Genomic DNA, 20650 nt, shown 5'->3' on the forward strand with positions numbered 1-20650 from the left:
CTAAAATTCGAACTATATCCTATAGCATCATAATAAGGGGGAGGAGCAGCATAGCAAAGCCAACATGATTTGGTAGCCTCTGGATTTGTGGCATTTAGGACCCCGAAAGCCGCCTGAACCAACGAGAGCATTCGGTCCCGGGGGGTTTTGGGTTCGATTGTTATTTTCCTTGGTCCAGAAGTCTGGTTTCTTATCCCTGGTAGCATTGTGGGTGGGGCCAAGGGTAGCAGAGAGTGCCCAATCTCAGGATTGGGGCCCATAGGGACGGGAGTAGGGGTTTCGATCTTTAACTTGATGGTCATTAGCAACCCATCGTCATACCCGTCTTTATAAAACCTGATACCCCATGAGTGGCCATTTATCCAGTCTTTGTTTTTCTTCCCAGGTTCACTAAAAGAAATTTTAAGGGGATGGCACCAGTTTGAACATCCCTCGCCATCCTAGTCTAGGAGGGTTTGAGGATGAGTGAAATTGGCCATTACTTTGACAAAGTCCCAGCTAGAGGTGGGTTTCCAGTAGGTGTCCCCCGTGGTTTCACATCCCCAGCTTTGGCAGTAGAAACTTTCTGTCCCCCCACATCTATAATTCAGGGACCGGTGACGATGGAGCCCAGGGCATACATACAAGGAGAGGGTCCTGAGCCTGAGTCTTCGATATGAGTTACGACAACCTGTCCCAGAGTAGTCGCTCATGGTCAAGAGCACGGAGGGGACAGTGTTTTGATCGTAATGTTCTTCTAGATCCCAATAAGGGGCTCCTATGGCTAATTTACAAACGTCGGGGAAGAGGTCTGGCCACCAGGTCCAAGGGGCAGCGGTATGGCTAACAGACCATATTATATCTCCAGTTTGGGAAATTACCTGCCAGGTTAAATGCTGGGGCAGGTGAGGACTAAAGTTACTCACAGCCAATAGGGGTAACAAAGTCAGAGTTATGAGTCTGGTGAGCGCAGGAGCTTGAGCTTGAGCGGGTTGCTGGTCTTTGGGGCCTGCCATTCCGATGATGATGCAGACGCTGGCGCAGCTTTTACGTGTGAGGCGTGAATCCGAGCAGCGATGCCGTCTACCTTTATAGCCGTGGGGGTGGTGAGCAGGACGATGTATGGTCCTTTCCACCGAGGCTCTAGTGTCTGGGTTCGGTGCCGACGGACGTACACGGAATCTCCGACTTGGAAGGGATGAGCCTCTGCCAGTGTTCCCGGTCGGTAAGCCTCTGCCAGCTGGGACCACACCTCCTTTTGGACCAACTGGAGTCCCAACAGCCTAGCATATAAGTCAGTGTTATTCTGGCAGCCAGGACTTATTCCTTCCCCGAGCGTGAGAAGGGGAGGTGGGGCCCCGTATAGTATTTCAAATGGAGTGAGATGATAGCGGGAGGGGGTATTTCTAGCCCGAAACAAGGCTAAGGGAAGGAGCACCGTCCAATCTGTACCGCCAGTCTCTATGGACAATTTAGTTAGGGTCTCTTTTAGAGTTCTATTCATTCTTTCTACCTGTCCTGAACTCTGGGGTCTATAGGCACAATGTAATTTCCAATCGGTCCCCAGGTATTTGGCCACACCCTGACTTACCTGGGCGACGAAGGCGGGACCATGATCGGACCCTATTACCTTTGGTGCCCCGAACCGGGGGAAAATTTCTTCTAAGATCTTCTTGGCTACCACAGTAGCTGTCTCCTTTTTCGTTGGGAAAGCTTTTATCCATCCTGAGAAGGTATCTAGGAGATACCTGTTACCATACTTTCCAGGGCGTATTTCAGTGAAGTCGACCTCCCAATAGGCTCCTGGGCGGTCTCCTCTGAGCCTTTTCCCGCTCTCAAGTTTTCCTTTATGGGAGTTTACCTGTTGGCATGGAATGCACTCCCGTGCAATCTGTTCAGCTAATTTGGTTAGTCCAGGGGTATCATAACCTGCCTTGTGTAGTAGGGATACCATCTTTTTGGTTCCCAAGTGTGTCCATCTGTGAATCTGTTGTAGCATGGGTTTTGCTTGTTGAGGAGATGATGTTCCTTTGGTTATGGCTGGGGGGGTTCTTCCCCTGTCATTTGGTTCCCCAGGACTCTTATCCGATAGTTCTAGTATGATTTCCCCTAGTGCCACTTCTCGTGCCACCCTATCTGCCATGTTGTTGCCCCTTGTCACCGGGGTATTGTCCTTCTGGTGCCCGGGGCAATGAATGATGCTGACTTTAGCGGGGAGCATGAGGGCAGCTAGCAGGGCCACTATTTCTTCTTTGTTTTTAATTTCTTTGCCCGCCGAGGTGAGCAAGCCTCTTTGTTGGTAGATGGCCCCGTGGACGTGGGCGGTAGCAAATGCGTACCTACTGTCCGTATAGATGTTTACCTTGTTGTTTTCTGCTAGTTCCAATGCCCTGGTCATGGCAATTAGTTCAGCCCGCTGGGCCGATGTCCCTTGCGGTAATGCGGCTGCCCAGATGACCTCTTTCCCGTCTACCACGGCTGCTCCCGCCCGACGCTTACCTTCTTCTAGGAAACTGCTTCCATCGGTAAACCAGGTAACGTTGGCATCGGGGAGAGGCTGATCCATCAAGTCTGACCTGCTACCGTGTGCTGCAGCCAGTACTTCCTGACAATCATGGATGACGGTGGTGCCTTCCAGGTCGGGGTCAGGCAGCAAGGTGGCCGGGTTAAGTCCTGTGGCTGATGTAAACTTAATACGGTCTGAATTTAACAGCAGGGCTTGGTAATGAGTCATTTTGGCATTTGTTAGCCACCTGTCAGGTGGCTGACGAATCACACTTTCTAATGCATGGAGGGCTGTTATCGTTAAGTTCTGTCCCAAAGTCAATTTGTCAGCATCTTTGACCAAAGTGGCCACGGCGGCGATTATTTTTAAGCAGGCGGGCCATCCTGCTGCCACAGGATCCAATTTCTTTGATAGGTACGCAACCGGGCGATTCCAGGGGCCCAGTTTCTGAGTTAGTACTCCCTTTGCGATACCTTTTTTCTTTTTTTTTTTTTTTTTGCGGTATGCGGGCCTCTCACTGTTGTGGCCTCTCCCGTTGCGGAGCACAGGCTCCGGACGCACAGGCCTAGCGGCCATGGCTCACGGGCTTAGTTGCTCCGCGGCATGTGGGATCTTCCCGGACCAGGGCACGAACCCGTGTCTCCTGCATCGGCAGGCGGACTCTCAACCACTGCGCCACCAGGGAAGCCCTGCGATACCTTTATTCTCGGCCACGTACAGATGGAAAGGCTTAGTTACATCTGGTAGCCCCAGAGCCGGGGCTGATAGTGGGGCTCGTTTAATTTGGTCGAAGGCCCGTTGTTCTTTATCACCCCAAGCGAAAGGGATGCCGTTCTTGGTCAGGGGATACAAAGGGGCTGCTAATTCAGCAAACCCTGGAATCCATAGCCTACAGAATCCGGCCGTCCCCAAAAATTCCCTAACCTGTTTGGGACTCTTGGGGGCCGGTATCTGGGCAACGGTGTTTTTCCTGCTTTCCGAGAGCCATCTCTGTCCTCCTTTTAACAAGTACCCCAGGTAACTGACCTGTCGTTGACATATTTGTGCTTTCTTTGCTGAAGCCCGATATCCCAATGTCTCAAGTTCTGTTAACAGCCTCTCAGTTCCCCTGATGCAGTCTTCTTGGGTCTCAGCAGCTAAAAGAATGTCATCAACATATTGAAGTAAAGTTACCTGAGGATTGGATTCTCTATAAGATGCCAAATCCTGGTGGAGAGCCTCGTCGAAAATGGTGGGGGAGTTCTTGAATCCTTGTGGCAGGCGAGTCCAGGTCAGCTGGCCTGACATCCCAGAAGCTGGATCCTTCCACTTGCAAAGTAGGGCTGGCTGAGAGAGGAGAGTCTCAGGCAGAAGAAAGCATCTTTAAGATCCAAAACAGTGTACCAAGTGTGCTGAGGTGGAAGAGTACTTAAGAGATTGTAGGGGTTGCGTACTGTGGGGTGGAGGTCCGCTACCCGCTTGTTCACCTCACGTAGGTCTTGTACCGGCCGGTAATCATTAGTTCCTGGCTTTTTAACTGGTAAAAGAGGGGTATTCCATGCAGATTGGCACCTTACCAGGATCCCTAATTCCAGCAACCTTTGTATGTGAGGACGAATGCCATCCCGGGCTTCCTTGCTCATAGGGTACTGGCGGACTGTCACCGGGGTGGCGGTTGCTTTGAGTTCTACCACCACGGGGGGGGGCGATATTTTGCCATTCCCATACCGGCAGTTTCTGCTCAAGCCTGTGGAAACCTGGTCACCCAATCCTGCATATCAACTTGTGGAGGCGAGGGCACTTCATATAACCTATGTTCATCTTCCAGCTTCATAGTCAAAATTTGGAGTAATCTCCCTTGGTTGTCAGTTATGGTGGGCCCTTTCTGGTTGGAAGTGGATCTGGGCCCCCACCTTAGAGAGTAAGTCCCTGCCTAGCAGAGGGTATGGGCACTCAGGTATGACCAAGAATGAGTGGGTTACTTGTCCCACCCCAAGGTCTACTGTCCTTCGTGTGGTCCATGAGTACTGCTTATTTCCTGTAGCCCCCTGGACCCATGACCTTTTAGTTGAGAGGGGGCCTTTTGGGTGGAGGAGGACTGAGTGCCGAGCGCCGGTGTCTACCAAGAACTGGACGGGTTCCCCCTCCACTTTGAGAGTTACCCTGGGCTCGGGGAGAGGGTCCGAGCCCTGACTTCCCTAATCTTCCTCTTCCAGGGGTAAAATTTTGTCTCTGGTTGGTTTTCCCCCGTTCTTCTTTTTAGGGCATTCTCTTACCCAGTGACCTTTTTCTTTACAGTAAGCACATTGATCCTTGTCTAATGGTCGCCTTTTATCCATTGTCCGCCCTTCCTGTCTATTCCTGTCTCTAATATTTCCTCCTCTGACTACAGTGGCCAGTATCTTACTCAAATTTCTCTCTTGCCGCTTGTCCCGCCTTAATTCACGGGCCTCTTGCTCCTTCTGCTTTCTTTCTTCCCTTTCCTCTTCTGTTTCCCTCTTATTATATACTTTATCTGCCTCTTTTACTAAGTCCTGAAGGGAGAAACCTTGTAGGCCATCCAGCCTTTGTAACTTCTTTCTAATGTCAGGGGCCGCCTGGTCAATAAAGGCCATTGCTATGGTGGCCTTATGTTCCTCAGAGGTTGGATCATAAGGAGTGAACCGTCTAAAAGCTTCCATTAAGCGTTCTAGGAACACGGTTGGTGACTCCTGGGGCCCCTGAGTTACCTTTCTTACCTTGGCCAAATTCGTAGGGCGCCTGGCCGCTCCATGGAGACCCGCCACCAGAGCCTGGCGATACATCTTCAGGTGCTCCTTACCTTCTGGGGTATTGAAGTCCCAAATCGGCCTGACGAGTGGAAAACCGGCATCAATCTCGTTAGGCAACTGGGTAGGTTGCCCATTGGCGCCTAACACATTCTTTCTAGCCTCCAAGAGAACCCGCTGCCTCTCCTCAGTTGTGAGGAGAGTCTGGAGGAGCTGTTGACAATCGTCCCAGGTGGGAGAAGACAAGAGACTCTATTAAAGCAGTGAGAGCCTGTGGATTTTCAGAGAAAGTAGGGTTATGCATCTTCCAGTTATAAAGATCTGCAGAGGAAAAGGGCCAGTATTGGAGGGGCCTATTCCCGTGGTTATCGGGGGGGCCATATTCTCTAAGGGGTAGAGCGGTAGAATCCGGGGAAATAGCCCTCCGGCTTCTGGTGCCCGCCGAGGGACCCCCCCCCCCCTGCCACAACAGGTGGCCCTATTGGTGCGGAGGGTTGTGGAGCTGGGGGATCGGGAGGCGGTATGGGGTCTAGGGCTGGAGGGTAAGGTGGTGGGGGGGGATCGAGGAGAAGCAGATCGGACTGCAAGTCTGGATATATCGCCTTTGGTGGGTCCAGGGCTGCAGATGACTTCTCGGCGTCTGGGGCTTTCTTCAGGGCCAGTACTTCCGACCGTGCTGGTGCACATGCAGACATGCCTGTGGAGGGAACAAAGGGCCGGACCCACGGAGGTGGGGAGAGAACCAGATCTTCCCAGACCAGGATATATGGTATCTGGTCTGGGTGTCCGTGGGGTCCTGTGTTAAAGACCCTAGACTTGACTAGCCTGACCTGATCTAACAGAAAGGATCCCTCGGGTGGCCACCCTGTCTGAAATGTAGGCCACTCAGAGGTACACAGCGTTTGCCATTTCCCTCTCCTTACTTCTACCGAAAGGTTGTGGGCCCTAGCCCTAACTTCGGTCCAGTGGCTTAGGGTGAGAGAGAGAGGCGTCGTCATAGTTTGTCCCATTATCGTCCGTCAGGAGAAAAGGATACAATTTATAAAAGGACAGCAAAGTTCTAGGACACACACACAGAGAAACAGAGACAATGAATATTCCCTTGCGAGCTTACCCCGAAACCAAAAGTATTTCAGATTCAGATGGCAGTTCGTACAATCTGCCGAAACCAGATGAAGGAGAGATAAAATTAATCTTTCCTTCCCGATGGACTCCTAAGGCGTCCCTTAGGGTCCGTGGATTCCAACTATTAGCACGTCTGCCTAGTTGCGAATCCGACACCCAAGAATCAAATTTCTTGGTCTTTTCCCTGATGGTGGCTCGCAAGGGACAGATGACAGACAAACAATTTAGGCTCGAGCCTACCTGATACCTCCGACTCCCGATGATCTTGTGACCCGGGGGCGAGTGAATGATCCCGGACGAGCCCCCAAATGTTGGACCCAAACGGTCTCCGAGAAACTTCAGCTCGCCCAAGAACCGCCAAGAGTCGAGAGTCGTTGCAACACGCAAGAGGTTTATTTAACGCCGGTGCACCGGGGTTCCTAGGTCCTCACGCAGGAGGCCGAGGAGGAACCCGTAAAAACGGAATCACACACATTTTATAGGTTTATTCACTTATAGCGCGGGTATATTTGGAGTGTCACAATGATTGGGTAAACGGGGCGACCTTTAAACTCATTGGCTTAGGCATTCTTGCCCCCGCCGTACTTGTTTGTTCGTGGTTATTTTTCATTATGCAAAGTGTGGATATATTGAGGGTCTTCCTGATTGGTTTGTTTCCGGACGGACCGGAGTGGGAACTTGGCTCTAGTTCCTTGATTGGTTAGCTATCGGATGCCTAGTTTACATTTTCGTGTTTTGTGCTTTTTCTCGGCAGGGTGTAACCAGATGTTTCTCGGAATTGTTTTCCCTTGGTGGGGGTTGAGTCACACGGGTTATGATAATCCCTTCAGAGCAAAGCCATTGCTTTTGTCCAGCTGGAAAAGAATGAAACTCACATTGCCTTCTATCGTCCCACTGCAAACCAGGCTTTTAATTGGTACGTTGGCATTAGGATTTTAAAAGGTGTGCGATGACAGCTTAGAAGTGAGGCATCACAGGGGCAGAAGTGACATCACCTCCAGGTTAATCCTGCCTTGAAGAGTGAGTGTGTGTGTGTGTGTGTGTGTGTGCACGCGCACGCGCACGCCTTGACTGTTCTCGACTCCCAGGAAATGCGTGTGGTTGCTATCAGTGGAAGGCAGACAGGGCTGCTCTTAGATCACAGGACCACCGTTCAGAGGCTACACTAACCTTATGCTGAGATGCATCGATCTCTTTTATTCCCTCCACCCCTCTGACCCCCCGATGGACATTAACAAAGTGGGCACCTAACCACACTTCTCATTCTGCTTCCTTTGGTTTCCATCTTGTTAGGGACCCATGAATAAAAATGTCAGTTTGTCAAAAACCCCATTTATGCTTTTACAAAGCGAACACCTAAGGATGAGAAAATTAACACTGAGCGATTCAATGCAACAAACGTGTACTGAGCCTCTCACTATAATTGATCCAAACTGCTGAGTCATTAACAAAATCACTTTTGAGACAAAGTCAAGGTGATTCTTGCAGCTGGCCCCGTGGGTGTGTGTTTGGTGTGTGTTTACGGCAGCCAGAGGAGGCTGGGACGTTCGGTGCTGACGATGTCTAGCTGTGAGAGCTGCATGTCAACCCAGGCGCCTGAGTGCTAGCCTGCTGTCCTGGACTTGCTTTAAGTCTGGCTGTGGCGTTTCTACGATCTGAATTGACGCAGTGCTGTAATACTGATGACTGGGGAGAATCTATCTCTACTAAAAAAGTATTGAATGTGTGGAGTCCAGAACTGGGGTGTCTGGTTATTCTATCTCTGTACTTCACTTCACCCAGCCTTCCAGTCCTCAAACATTAAGCTACATCATCAACTCTGTTCATTCATGTACATCTAAGGGAGGAAAAAAATCTTTTTCTCCTTCCCTCCTAGATTCTCCAGCTGGGGATTTGTAAATTAGACTAACAAAAGAAGGATTAGCAAGAGAAAAACATAAAGATGTACTCCATATAAGTTTTAGATGACACAGGAGCCTTCAGAAAGAGATGAAGACCTGAAAAAAAATGATTAAACCAGAGGGTTTTATACCAGGTTTGATGAAGAGTGGATAGTTGTGGGAAAACATAATAGGAGAAAAGAGTAGGAGATACACATAGTAAACTGGGGGAAACTTAGCAAGGCCTTTTCATTTGGATTCCCCTGGGGGTCCCTTCATCTTTGGAGATAGGGATGCTCTTTTCCTCCAGGTATAGACAGGCCACCTGCCATGGGAGGGTCTTATGACCTGCATCAGGGAAGAAGGGGGAGGTCAGAGAATCCTTCCAGCATTTGCCGTTTCTATGCCCTTCAGCATAAAATGCTCAATATGGCAAGCTGCCATATTTTGGGGTAGTGTGCTCTGAACGCCATCAACATACATATATTCTTTAAGAAATTATCTGCTTCTTAAATCTCTTTACACTTAGGTAATGTGGTCGCCATTTTGTAGCAGACTGGTGCATCGATGAAAAGAAATATACTTAATTTTTTTTAAAAGTCCTTAAATGGGCTTCCCTGGTGGCGCAGTGGTTGAGAGTCCGCCTGCCGATGCAGGGGACACAGGTTCGTGCCCCGGTCCGGGAGGATCCCACATGCCGCGGAGCGGCTGGGCCCGTGAGCCGTGGCCGCTGAGCCTGCGCGTCCGGAGCCTGTGCTCCACAATGGGAGAGGCCACAACAGTGAGAGGGCCAAAAGTCCATAAAGAGAATCTTCTTCAAAGCCAAAGCAGTAGGATTAAGCTGTTTTTGTTTTTTAATTATTCTTATTATCCCAGGATTAAAAACATTTTTCTTCCAAATTTAATTTTGGAAATAGAGGATTCAGAGGTATTCAGTAACATATGGAACTAATATAAGCTGATAAATGTATGCTATTAAAATAACAGCCCTTGTATTAATTGGTGTATTTTCCTGAAAAGCAGTTTATCAATAGGCACCAAAGGCCTTTTAAACAGTGCACACCTATTGACCTAGTAATTCCCTTCCTAGGAATTTATCAGAGGGAAATGTTTGGACAAATGGACAAAGATGTATGACTGCAAACAATCAGTGTATACTTGTTTATAAAAGGGGCACATTCGGAAACTCTTTTAATGTCCATCAATAGAGGATTGGTTGGATAAACAATGGTATATTCATGCAATACAATATGTTATAATAATTAAGAATGCTGTTATAGAGAAATATATACATACTATCCTGGAATAATTCACACAGTATGTGATCAAGTGCAAATATCAAGTTAAAATATTATCTACACTATGGCTCTATTGTTGTAGGAAAACATTGGAAATTTGCACATAAAAAATTAGCAGCAGGAGACGGCTTAAAGATGGCAGAAGAGTAAGACGCGGAGATCTCCTTCCTCCTCACAGAGACATCAGAAATACATCTACACGTGGAACTTCTCCTATAGAACACCCACCGAACGCTGGCAGAAGACCTCAGACCTCCCAAAAGGCAAGAAACTCCCCACATATCTGGGTAGGGCAAAAGAAAAAAGAATTAACAGGGACGGGCTTCCCTGGTGGCGCAGTGGTTGGGAGTCCGCCTGCCGATGCAGGAGACACGGGTTCGTGCCCTGGTCCGGGAGGATCCCACATGCCGCGGAGCGGCTAAGCCCGTGAGCCATGGCCGCTGAGCCTGCGCTTCCGGAGCCTGTGCTCCGCAACGGGAGAGGCCACAACAGTGAGAGGCCCGCATACCGCAAAAAAAAAAAAAGAATAAACAGGGACAAAAGAATAGGGACGGGACCTACGCCAGTGGGAGGGAGCCGTGAAGGAGGAAAGACTCCCACACACTAGAGGCCCCTTCGCGGACGGAGACTGCGGGCGCCGGAGGGGGAAGCTCCGGAGCCGCGGAGGACAGCTCGACCACAGGGTGCGGAGGGCAAAGCGGGGAGATTCCCGCAGAGGATCTGTACCGACCGGCACTCACCAGCCCGAGAGGCTTGTCTGCTCGCCCGCCGGGGCGGGCGGGGCCGGGAGCTGAGGCTCGGGCGTCAGTCGGATCGCAGGGAAAGGTCTGGAGTTCGCAGAGTGAAAACAGCCTGAAGGGGTTAGTGCGCCACGGCTGGTCGGGAGGGAGTCCGGTTGAAGTCTGGAGCTGCCGAAGAGGCGAGAGACCTTTTCCTCCCTATTTGCTGCCTGGGCGCGAGGAGAGGGGATTAAGCGCGCCGCTTAAAGGAGCCCCAGAAGCGGGCGCGGAGCTGCCGAAGAGACAAGAGACTTTTTCTTGCCTCTTTGCTTCCTCGGGTGTGAGGTGAGGGGATTAAGAGCACCGCGTAAAGGAGCTCCAGAAACGGGCGCGAGCCGCGGCTGTCGGCACGGACAGTAGAGACGGGTGTCGGACGCTAAGGTTGCTGCTGCCGCCACCAAGAGGCCTGTGTGTGAGCACAGGTCACTCTCCACACCGGCCCTCCCGGGAGCCCGTGCAGCCCGCCACTGCTGGGGTCCCGGGATCCAGGGACAGCTTCCCCGGGAGAACGCGCGGCGCGCCTTGGCCCTGTGCAGCGTCACGGCGGCCTCGCCCTGCCCCCGTGCCACTCCCTCCCCCCAGCCTGAGTGAGCCGGAGCCCCCGAATCAACTGCTCCTTTAACCCCGTCCTGTCTGAGCAAAGGGCAGAGGCCCTCGGACGACCTACACGCAGAGACGGGACCAAGTCCAAAGCTGAACCCCAGGAGCTGTGCGAACAGAGAGGAGAGGGGGAGGTCTCTCCCAGCAGCCTCAGAAGCGGCGGATTAAAGCTCCACAATCAACTTGAAGTGCCCTGCATCTGTGGAAAACCTGAATAGATAGCGAAATATCCCAAGTTGAGGAGGTGGACTTTGGGAGCAAGATATACTATTATTTTCCCCTTTTTTTTCTTTTTGTGAGTGTGTATGTGTGTGCTGCTGTGTGAGATTTTGTCTGTATAGCTTTGCTTGCACCATTTGTCCTAGGGTTAGACTGACCCATTTTTCTGTTTTCTTTTTTTGTGTGTGAGTGTGTATGTGTGTGCTGCTGTGTGAGATTTTGTCTGTATAGCTTTGCACCATTTGTCCTAGGATTAGACCGACCCATTTTTCTGTTTTTTTTTCTTTTTTTTAAAAGGAAATTTTTCTTCTTAATAATTATTTTTTATTTTAATAACTATACTTTATACTACTCTGTCTTCTCCCTTTCTTTCTTCCTTTCTTCCTTCCTTTCTTCCCTCCTTCCCTCCTTTCTTCCTTCCTTCCCCCCTTCTTTCCTCCCTTCCTCTCTTCCTTCCTCCCTTTCTTCCTTCCTTCCTTCATTTCTTCCTTCCTTTCTTCCTTCCTTCCCTCCCTCCCTCCTTCCTTCCTTTTCTTTCCTCTCTATTTATTCTACCTTTTATTTTGAGCCGTGTGGATTAAAGGTTCTTGGCGCCCCAGCCAGGCACCAGGGCGGTGTCCCTGAGGTGGGAGAACCAACCTCAAGACACTAGTCCACAAGAGACCTCCGAGCTCCACGTAATATCAGATGGCGAAAATCTCCCAGAGACCTCCATCTCAACACCAAGACCCAGCTTCACTCAAGGACCAGCAAAGAACAGTGCTGGACACCCTATGCCCAACAAAGAGCAAGACAGGTCTACAGCCCCATCCATTAGCAGAGAGGCTGCCTAAAATCATAATAAGGTTACCAACATCCCCAAACACACCACCAGACGAGGACCTGCCCACCAGAAAGACAAAATCCAGCCTCATCCACCAGAACAGAGGCACTAGTCCCCCCAACCAGGGAATCTACTCAACCCACTGAACCAACCTTAGCCACTGGGGACAGCCACCAAAAACAACAGGAACTACAAACCTGCAGCGTGCAAAAAGGAGACCTCAAACACAGTAAGATAAGCAAAATGAGAAGACAGAAAAACACACAACAGATGAAGGAGCAAGATAAAAACACACCAGACCTAACAGATGAAGAGGTAATAGCCAATCTACCTGAAAGAGAATTTAGAATAATGATGGTGAAGATGATGCAAAATCTTGGAAATAGAATAGACAATTTGCAAGAAACAGTTAACAGGGACCTAGAAGAAATAAAGAGGAAGCAAGCAACGATGAGCAACACAATAAATGAAATGAGAAATACTCTAGATGGGATCAATAGCAGAATAACTGAGGCAGAAGGACGGATAAGTGACCTGCAAGATAAAATAGTGGAAATAACTACTGCAGAGCAGAAGAAAGAAAAAAGAATGAAAAGAACTGAGGACAGTCTCAGAGACCTCTGGGACAACATTAAACGCACCAACATTCGAATTATAGGGGTCCCAGAAGAAGAAGAGAAAAAGAAAGGGACTGAGAAAATATTTGAAGAGATTATAGTTGAAAACTTCCCTAATATAGGAAAGGAAATAGTCAATCAAGTCCAGGAAGCACAGAGAGTCCCATACAGGATAAACCCAAGGATAAACACGCCAAGACACATAATAATCAAACTGTCAAAAATTAAATACAAAGGAAACATATTAAAAGCAGCAAAGGAAAAACAACAAATAACACACAAGGGAATCCCCATAAGGTTAACAGCTGATCTTTCAGCAGAAACTCTACAAGCCAGAAGGGAGTGGCAGGACATATTTAAAGTGATGAAGGAAAAAAACCTACAACCAAGATTACTCTACCCAGCAAGGATCTCATTCAGATTTGATGGAGAAATTAAAACCTTTACAGACAAGCAAAAGCTGAGAGAGTTCAGCACCACCAAACCAGCTCTACAACAAATCCTAAAGGAACTTCTCTAGGCAAGAAACACAAGAGAAGGAAAAGACCTACAAGAACAACCCGAAACAATTAAGTAAATGGTAATAGGAACATACATATCGATAATTACCTTAAATGTAAATGGATTAAATGCTCCCACCAAAAGACACAGACTGGTGGATTGGATACAAAAACAAGACCCATATATATGCTGTCTACAAGAGACCCACTTCAGACCTAGGGACACATACAGACTGAAAGTAAGGGGATGGAAAAAGATATTCCATGCAAATGGAAATCAGAAGAAAGCTGGAGTAGCAATTCTCATATCAGACAAAATAGACTTTAAAATAAAGACTATTACAAGAGACAAAGAAGGACACTACATAATGATCAAGGGATCGGTCCATGAAGAAGATATAACAATTGTAAATATTTATGCACCCAACATAGGAGCACCTCAATACATAAGGCAAATACTAACAGCCTTAAAAGGGGAAATCGACAGTGACACAATTATAATGGGGGACTTTAACACCCCACTTTCACCAATGGACAGATCATCCAAAATGAAACTAAATAAGGAAACACAAGCTTTAAATGATACATTACACAAGATGGACTTAATTGATATTTATAGGACATTCCATCCAAAAACAACAGAATACACATTTTTCTCAAGTGCTCATGGAACATTGTCCAGGATCGATCATATATTGGGTCACAAATCTAGCCTTGGCAAATTTAAGAAAATTGAAATCGTATCAAGTATCTTTTCCGACCACAATGCTATGAGACTAGATATCAATTACAGGAAAAGATCTGTAAAAAATACAAACACATGGAGGCTAAACAATACACTACTTAATAACGAAGTGATCACTGAAGAAATCAAAGAGGAAATCAAAAAATACTTAGAAACAAATGACAATGGAGACACAACGACCCAAAACCTATGGGATACAGCAAAAGCAGTTCTAAGAGGCAAGTTTATAGCAATACAATCATACCTTAAGAAACAGGAAACATCTCGAATAAACAACCTAACTTTGCACTTAAAGCAATTAGAGAAAGAAGAACAAAAAAACCCCAAATTTAGCAGAAGGAAAGAAATCATAAAGATCAGATCAGAAATAAATGAAAAAGAAGTGAAGGAAACAATAGCAAAGATCAATAAAACTAAAAGCTGGTTCTTTGAGAAGATAAATAAAATTGATAAACCATTAGCCAGACTCATCAAGAATAAAAGGGAGAAGACTCAAATCAATAGAATTAGAAATGAAAAAGGAGATGTAACAACTGACACTGCAGAAATACAAAAGATTATTAGAGATTACTACAAGCAACTGTATGCCAATAAAATGGACAACCTGGAAGAAATGGACAAATTCTTAGAAATGCACAACCTGCCGAGACTGAACCAGAAAGAAATAGAAAATATGAACAGACCAATCACAAGCACTGAAATTGAAACTGTGATTAAAAATCTTCCAGCAAACAAAAGCCCAGGACCAGATGGCTTCACAGGCGAATTCTATCAAACATTTAGAGAAGAGCTAACACCTATCCTTCTCAAACTCTTCCAACAGATAGCAGAGGGAGGAACACTCCCAAACTCATTCTATGAGGCCACCATCACCCTGATACCAAAACCAGACAAAGACGTCACAAAGAAAGAAAACTTCAGGCCAATATCACTGATGAACACAGATGCAAAAATCCTCAACAAAATATTAGCAAACAGAATCCAACAGCACATTAAAAGGATCATACACCATGATCAAGTGGGGTTTATCCCAGGAATGCAAGGATTCTTCAATATACGCAAATCAATCAACGTGATACACCACATCAACAAACTGAAGGAGAAAAACCATATGATCATCTCAATAGATGCAGAGAAAGCTTTTGACAAAATTCAACACTCATTTATGATAAAAACCTTGCAGAAAGTAGGCATACAGGGAACTTTCCTCAACATAATAAAGGCCATATATGACAAACCCACAGCTAGCATCGTTCTCAATGGTGAAAAACTGAAACCATTTCCACTAAGATCAGGAACAAGACAAGGTTGCCCACTCTCACCACTCTTATTCAACATAGTTTTGGAAGTTCTAGCCACAGCAATCAGAGAAGAAAAAGAAATAAAAGGAATCCAAATAGGAAAAGAAGAAGTAAAGCTGTCACTGTTTGCAGATGACATGATACTATACATAGAGAATCCTAAGGATGCTACCAGAAAACTACTAGAGCTAATCAATGAATTTGGTAAAGTTGCAGGATACAAAATTAATGCACAGAAATCTCTGGCATTCTTATACACTAATGATGAAAAATCTGAGAGTGAAATTAAGAAAACACTCCCATTTACCATTGCAACAAAAAGAATAAAATATCTAGGAATAAACCTACCTAAGGAGACAAAAGACTTGTATGCAGAAAACTATAAGACACTGATGAAAGAAATTAAAGATGATACAAATAGGTGGAGAAATATACCATGTTCTTGGATTGGAAGAATCAACATTGTGAAAATGACTCTACTACCCAAAGCAATCTACAGATTCAATGCTATCCCTATCAAATTACCACTGGCATTTTTTACAGAACTAGAACAAAAAGTTTCACAATTTGTATGGAAACACAAAAGACCCCGAATAGCCAAAGCAATCTTGAGAACGAGAAATGGAGCTGGAGGAATTAGGCTCCCTGACTTCAGACTCTACTACAAGGCTACAGTAATCAAGACAGTATGGTACTGGCACAAAAACAGAAATATAGATCAATGGAACAGGATAGAGAGCCCAGAGATAAACCCACACACATATGGTCACCTTATCTTTGATAAAGGAGGGAAGGATATACAGTGGAGAAAAGACAGCCTCTTCAATAAGTGGTGCTGGGAAAACTGGACAGCTACATGTAAAAGTATGAAATTAGAACAATCCCTAACACCACACACAAAAATAAACTCAAAATGGGTTAAAGACCTAAATGTAAGGCCAGACACTATCAAACTCTTAGAGGAAAACATAGGCAGAACACTATACGACATAAATCACAGCAAGATCCTTTTTGACCCATCTCCTAGAGAAATGGAAATAAAAACACAAATAAACAAATGGGACCTAATGAAACTTAAAAGCTTTTGCACAGCAAAGGATACCATAAACAAGACCAAAAGACAACCCTCAGAATGGGAGAAAATAGTTGCAAATGAAGCAACTGACAAAGGATTAATTTCCAAAATTTATAAGCAACTCATGCAGCTCAATAACAAAACAACAAACAACCCAATCCAAAAATGGGCAGAAGAACTAAATAGACATTTCTCCAAAGAAGATATACAGATTGCTAACAAACACATGAAAGAATGCTCAACCTCATTAATCATTAGAGAAATGCAAATCAAAACTACAATGAGATATCATCTCACACCGGTCAGATTGGCCATCATCAAAAACTCTAGAAACAATAAATGCTGGAGAGGGTGTGGAGAAAAGGGAACCCTCTTGCACTGCTGGTGGGAATGTAAATTGATACAGCCGCTATGGAGAACAGTATGGAGATTCCTTATAAAACTACAAATAGAACTACCATACGACCCAGCAATCCCACTACTGGGCATATACCCTGAGAAAACCATAATTCAGAAAGAGTCATGTACCAAAATGTTCATTGCAGCTCTATTTACAATAGCCAGGACATGGAAGCAACCTAAGTGTCCATCAACAGATGAATGGATAAAGAAGATGTGGCACATATATACAATGGAATATTACTCAGCCATAAAAAGAAATGAAACTGAGTTATTTATAATGAGGTGGATGGACCTGGAGTCTGTCATACAGAGTGAAGTAAGTCAGAAGGAGAAAAACAAATACCGTATGCTAACACATATATATGGACTCTAAGGGAAAAAAATGTCATGAAGAGATTAGTGGTAGGACGGGAATAAAACACAGACTTACTCGAGCATGGACTTGAGGATATGGGGAGGGGGAAGGGTGGGCTGTGATGAAGTGAGAGAGTGGCAGGGACATATATACACTATCAAATGTAAATTAGATAGCTAGTGGGAAGCTGCTGCATAGCACAGGGAGATCACCTCAGTGCTTTGTGACCATCTAGAGGGGTGGGGTAGGGAGGGTGGGAGAGAGGGTGATGCAAGAGGGAAGAGATATGGGAACATATGTATATGTATAACTGATTCAGTTTGTTGTAAAGGAAAAACTAACACACTATTGTAAAACAATTATACTCCAATAAAGATGTTAAAAAAAAAAAAAATTAGCAGCAATACTCCTGAACAACCAGTGAGTCAAAGAAGAAATTTTTAAAAATCTTGAAACAAATAAAAGTGAAAACATAACATGCCAAAATGTATGGAATGCGGCAAAAGTGGTTCTAAGAAGGAAGTTTACAGTGATTAACACATTAAGAAAAAAGAGAGATCTCAAACAAACAACCTAACTTCAGACCTCAAGAAACTAGAAAAAGAAGAACAAACTAAGCCCAAACTTATCAAAAGGAAGGGCATAATAAAGATCAGAGAAGAAATAAATGAAATAAGGAATAGAAAACAATAGAAGAGATCAAGAAATCTAAGAGTTTATTTTTTGAAAAGATAAAATTGACAAATCTTTAGCTAGACTTAAGAAAAAAGAATGAGGACTCAAGTAAATAAAATTATAAATCAAAGAGGAAATATTATAACTGACACCACAGAAATAGAAGGAATTATAAGAAACTACTAAGAACAGTTTTATGCCAACAAATTGGACAATCTTAAGGAAATAGATAAATTCCTAGAAACTTACACCCTACCAAGATTGAATCATGAAGAAATAGAAAATCTACTGATTCAATCTTCTATTCAAGAATCAAAAAAATTTCCAGTAAAGAAAAGAAAAGCCCAGGACCAGATACCTTCACCAGTGAATTCTACCAAATATTTAAAGAAGAATTAATACCAATACTTTTCACTCTTCCAAAAAATTAAAGAGAATGGGACACTCCCAAACTGATTTACAAGGTCAGCATTACTCTGATACCAAAGCCAGATAAGAATACTACAGAAAAAGAAAATTACAGGTCAATACCTCTGATGAATATACGTGCAAAATTTCTCAACAAAATACTAGCAAAACCAACTTCATCAGCATATTAAAAGGATCATACACTATGAGCAAATGGAATTTATCCCTGGGATGCAAGGGATACAAATCAGTATATGTGACCCACCACATTAATAGACTGAAAGATAAAAATCATACGATCATCTCAATAGATGCAGGAAAAGAATTTGACAAAATTCAACATATTTTCATGATAAAAGCTCTCCATAAATTGAGGATTGAAGGAACATACCTCAACATAATAAAGGCCATATATGACAGGCCTCAGCTAACATCATACTCAATGGTCAAATGTTGAAAGCTTTCCCTCTAAGGTCAGAGACAAGAAAAGGATACCCACTCTCACCACTACTATTCAACATGGCACTGCAAGTCCTAGGCAAGAGAAAGAAATAAAAGATATTCAGGTCAGAAAGGAAGAAGTATAGTTACCTCTGTTTGCAGGTGATGTAATCTTATACATAGAAACTTCTAAAGACTCCACCAAAAAACCCTGTTAGAACTAATATCTTCCTTCAGTAAAGTTGCCAGATACAAAATCAGCATACAAAATCAGTTGTTTTTTATATACTAACAATAAACTATTTGAAAAAGAAATAAAACAATCTCATTTACAATAGCATTGAAACAATAAAATACTTAGTAATAAATTTAACCAAGGAAGTAAAAGACCAATACACTGAAAACTAAGACATTGACAGAAGAAATTGAAAAAGACACAAATAGATGGAAAGATATCTCATGTTCATAGATCAGAAGAGTTAATATTGTTAAAGAGTCCATACTTCCCAAAGCCATTTATAGATTCAGTGCAATCCCTGTCAAAATTCCAATGGTACTTCTCACAAAAATAGAACAAACAATCCTAAAATTCATATGGAAGCACAAAAGATCCTGAATAGCCAAAGCAATCTTGAGAAAGAACAAAGCTGGAGGCATCACCCTTCCTGATTTCAAACTATATTACAAAGCTATAGAAATCAAAACAGTGTAGTACTGGCATAAAAACAAGTACGTAGACCAATGGAACATAATCAAAAGTGCACATATGGCCAAGTAATATTTGACAAGGGAGCCAAGAATACTAAGGGGAAAGAATAGTCTCTTCAATAAATGGTGCTGGGAAAACTGAATATTCACAAACAAAAGAATGAATTTGAATCCCTAAATTACACCATTCACAAAATTAACTCAAAATGGATTAAGGACTTACATGTAAGACCTGAAACCATAAAAGTCCTAGAAGAAAACATAAAGGGAAAGCTCCTTGATATTGGTCTTGGTAATGATTCTTTGGATATGACACCAAAAGCACAAGCAACAAAAGCAAAAATCAACAAGTGGGACTTCATCAAATTAAAAAGCAAAAGAAACAATCAACAAAATAAAAATTGAAACCTACCCCCACTCTATCCAAGAAGGGGGCTGGTAAATATTACAATTGGAGTTCACTGGAGTGATGGCTAATTTTATGTGTCAACATGGCTAGACTATGGAGCCCAGTTGTTTGGTGAAATGCCAGTCTATGTGCAGCTGTAAAGGTGTTTTAAAGATATGATTAACATTTAAATCAGTAGACTTTGAGTAAAGCAGAGTATCCTTTTCCTAAATGGGACTCATCCAATCAATTGAAGGCCTTAAGAGAAAAACTCAGGTCCCCCGAAAAGGACAGGATTCTGCCTCCAGACCGCCTTTGGAATCAAGACTGCACCTTCTACTCTTGCCGTAATTTCCAGTCTGCCAGCCTGCCCTATAGATTTTGCACGTGCCAGTCCCACACCCTACTGGTTCGGTTTCTCTAATATACCAGGGTAATGCAAAGGTCATATGCATAAGAAATTCGGATGCCCTCGGGACAGCATCCTGGTGACTGAGATATGGCAGGAGTTGCATTGGCTGGTAGAAGAGCAGTACACCCTGCTCCACCCATAAGTGCTCCATCCATTTGAGGAGAGACCAGCGGCTAATGCCAACTGGCTTTCAACAAAAAAGACTGTGGTGCCAGTAAGGCCTGTGGTTTCTTCGCTGACCATGTGGACCAAGGGACATCCTCGATATGCCTTCTCTGCATGGCTGCCACACAACAACCCTTGGGGGAAGGACACGGAAGCTTTTAAAGTTGGCTTTAGCTACACCTTTGTGAAAGAAGCAGCCCAGAAACACCGTCGGCCTCGTAAGCATTCACCAACCAATAGAACCGGAAGCCTTGTGAGCAGGCAAGGATGCTGTTTTTCTTCCCCAGCATCCAGCACCGTGCCCAGCACCTGCTGGGCCCTGAGTTAACTATTGTCGAATAAATGGATGAAAGAATGAATGAATGGGAGCTCTTCAGATTTAAGGGAAGTCAGCACAAGTTCAGAAATGAAAATCCAGCTTCAGAGGCTGTCAGGTAATGCTGTGCCAGGATACAGGTCCAGCGGCTTTAATTAGCACTTGCCGTTTCCTTCCCAGCCTTGT

At 44.8% G+C, this 20650-nt stretch overlaps 1 long non-coding RNA gene across 1 annotated transcript in view; it reads right to left on the bottom strand.

Moving 5' to 3' along the window:
- Positions 1 to 1178: 1178 nt before the first annotated feature.
- Positions 1179 to 20650, bottom strand: part of LOC131764539 (uncharacterized) — a 157256-nt gene continuing 137784 nt past the window's right edge. Inside the window, exon 4 of the long non-coding RNA XR_010842398.1 lies at positions 1179 to 1262. This is a non-coding gene — a long non-coding RNA (uncharacterized lncRNA). The remainder of the gene's footprint in view (positions 1263 to 20650) is intronic.

This window comes from Kogia breviceps, chromosome 10 (assembly GCF_026419965.1).
Source record: "Kogia breviceps isolate mKogBre1 chromosome 10, mKogBre1 haplotype 1, whole genome shotgun sequence".
Classification (NCBI taxonomy): domain Eukaryota; kingdom Metazoa; phylum Chordata; class Mammalia; order Artiodactyla; family Physeteridae; genus Kogia; species Kogia breviceps.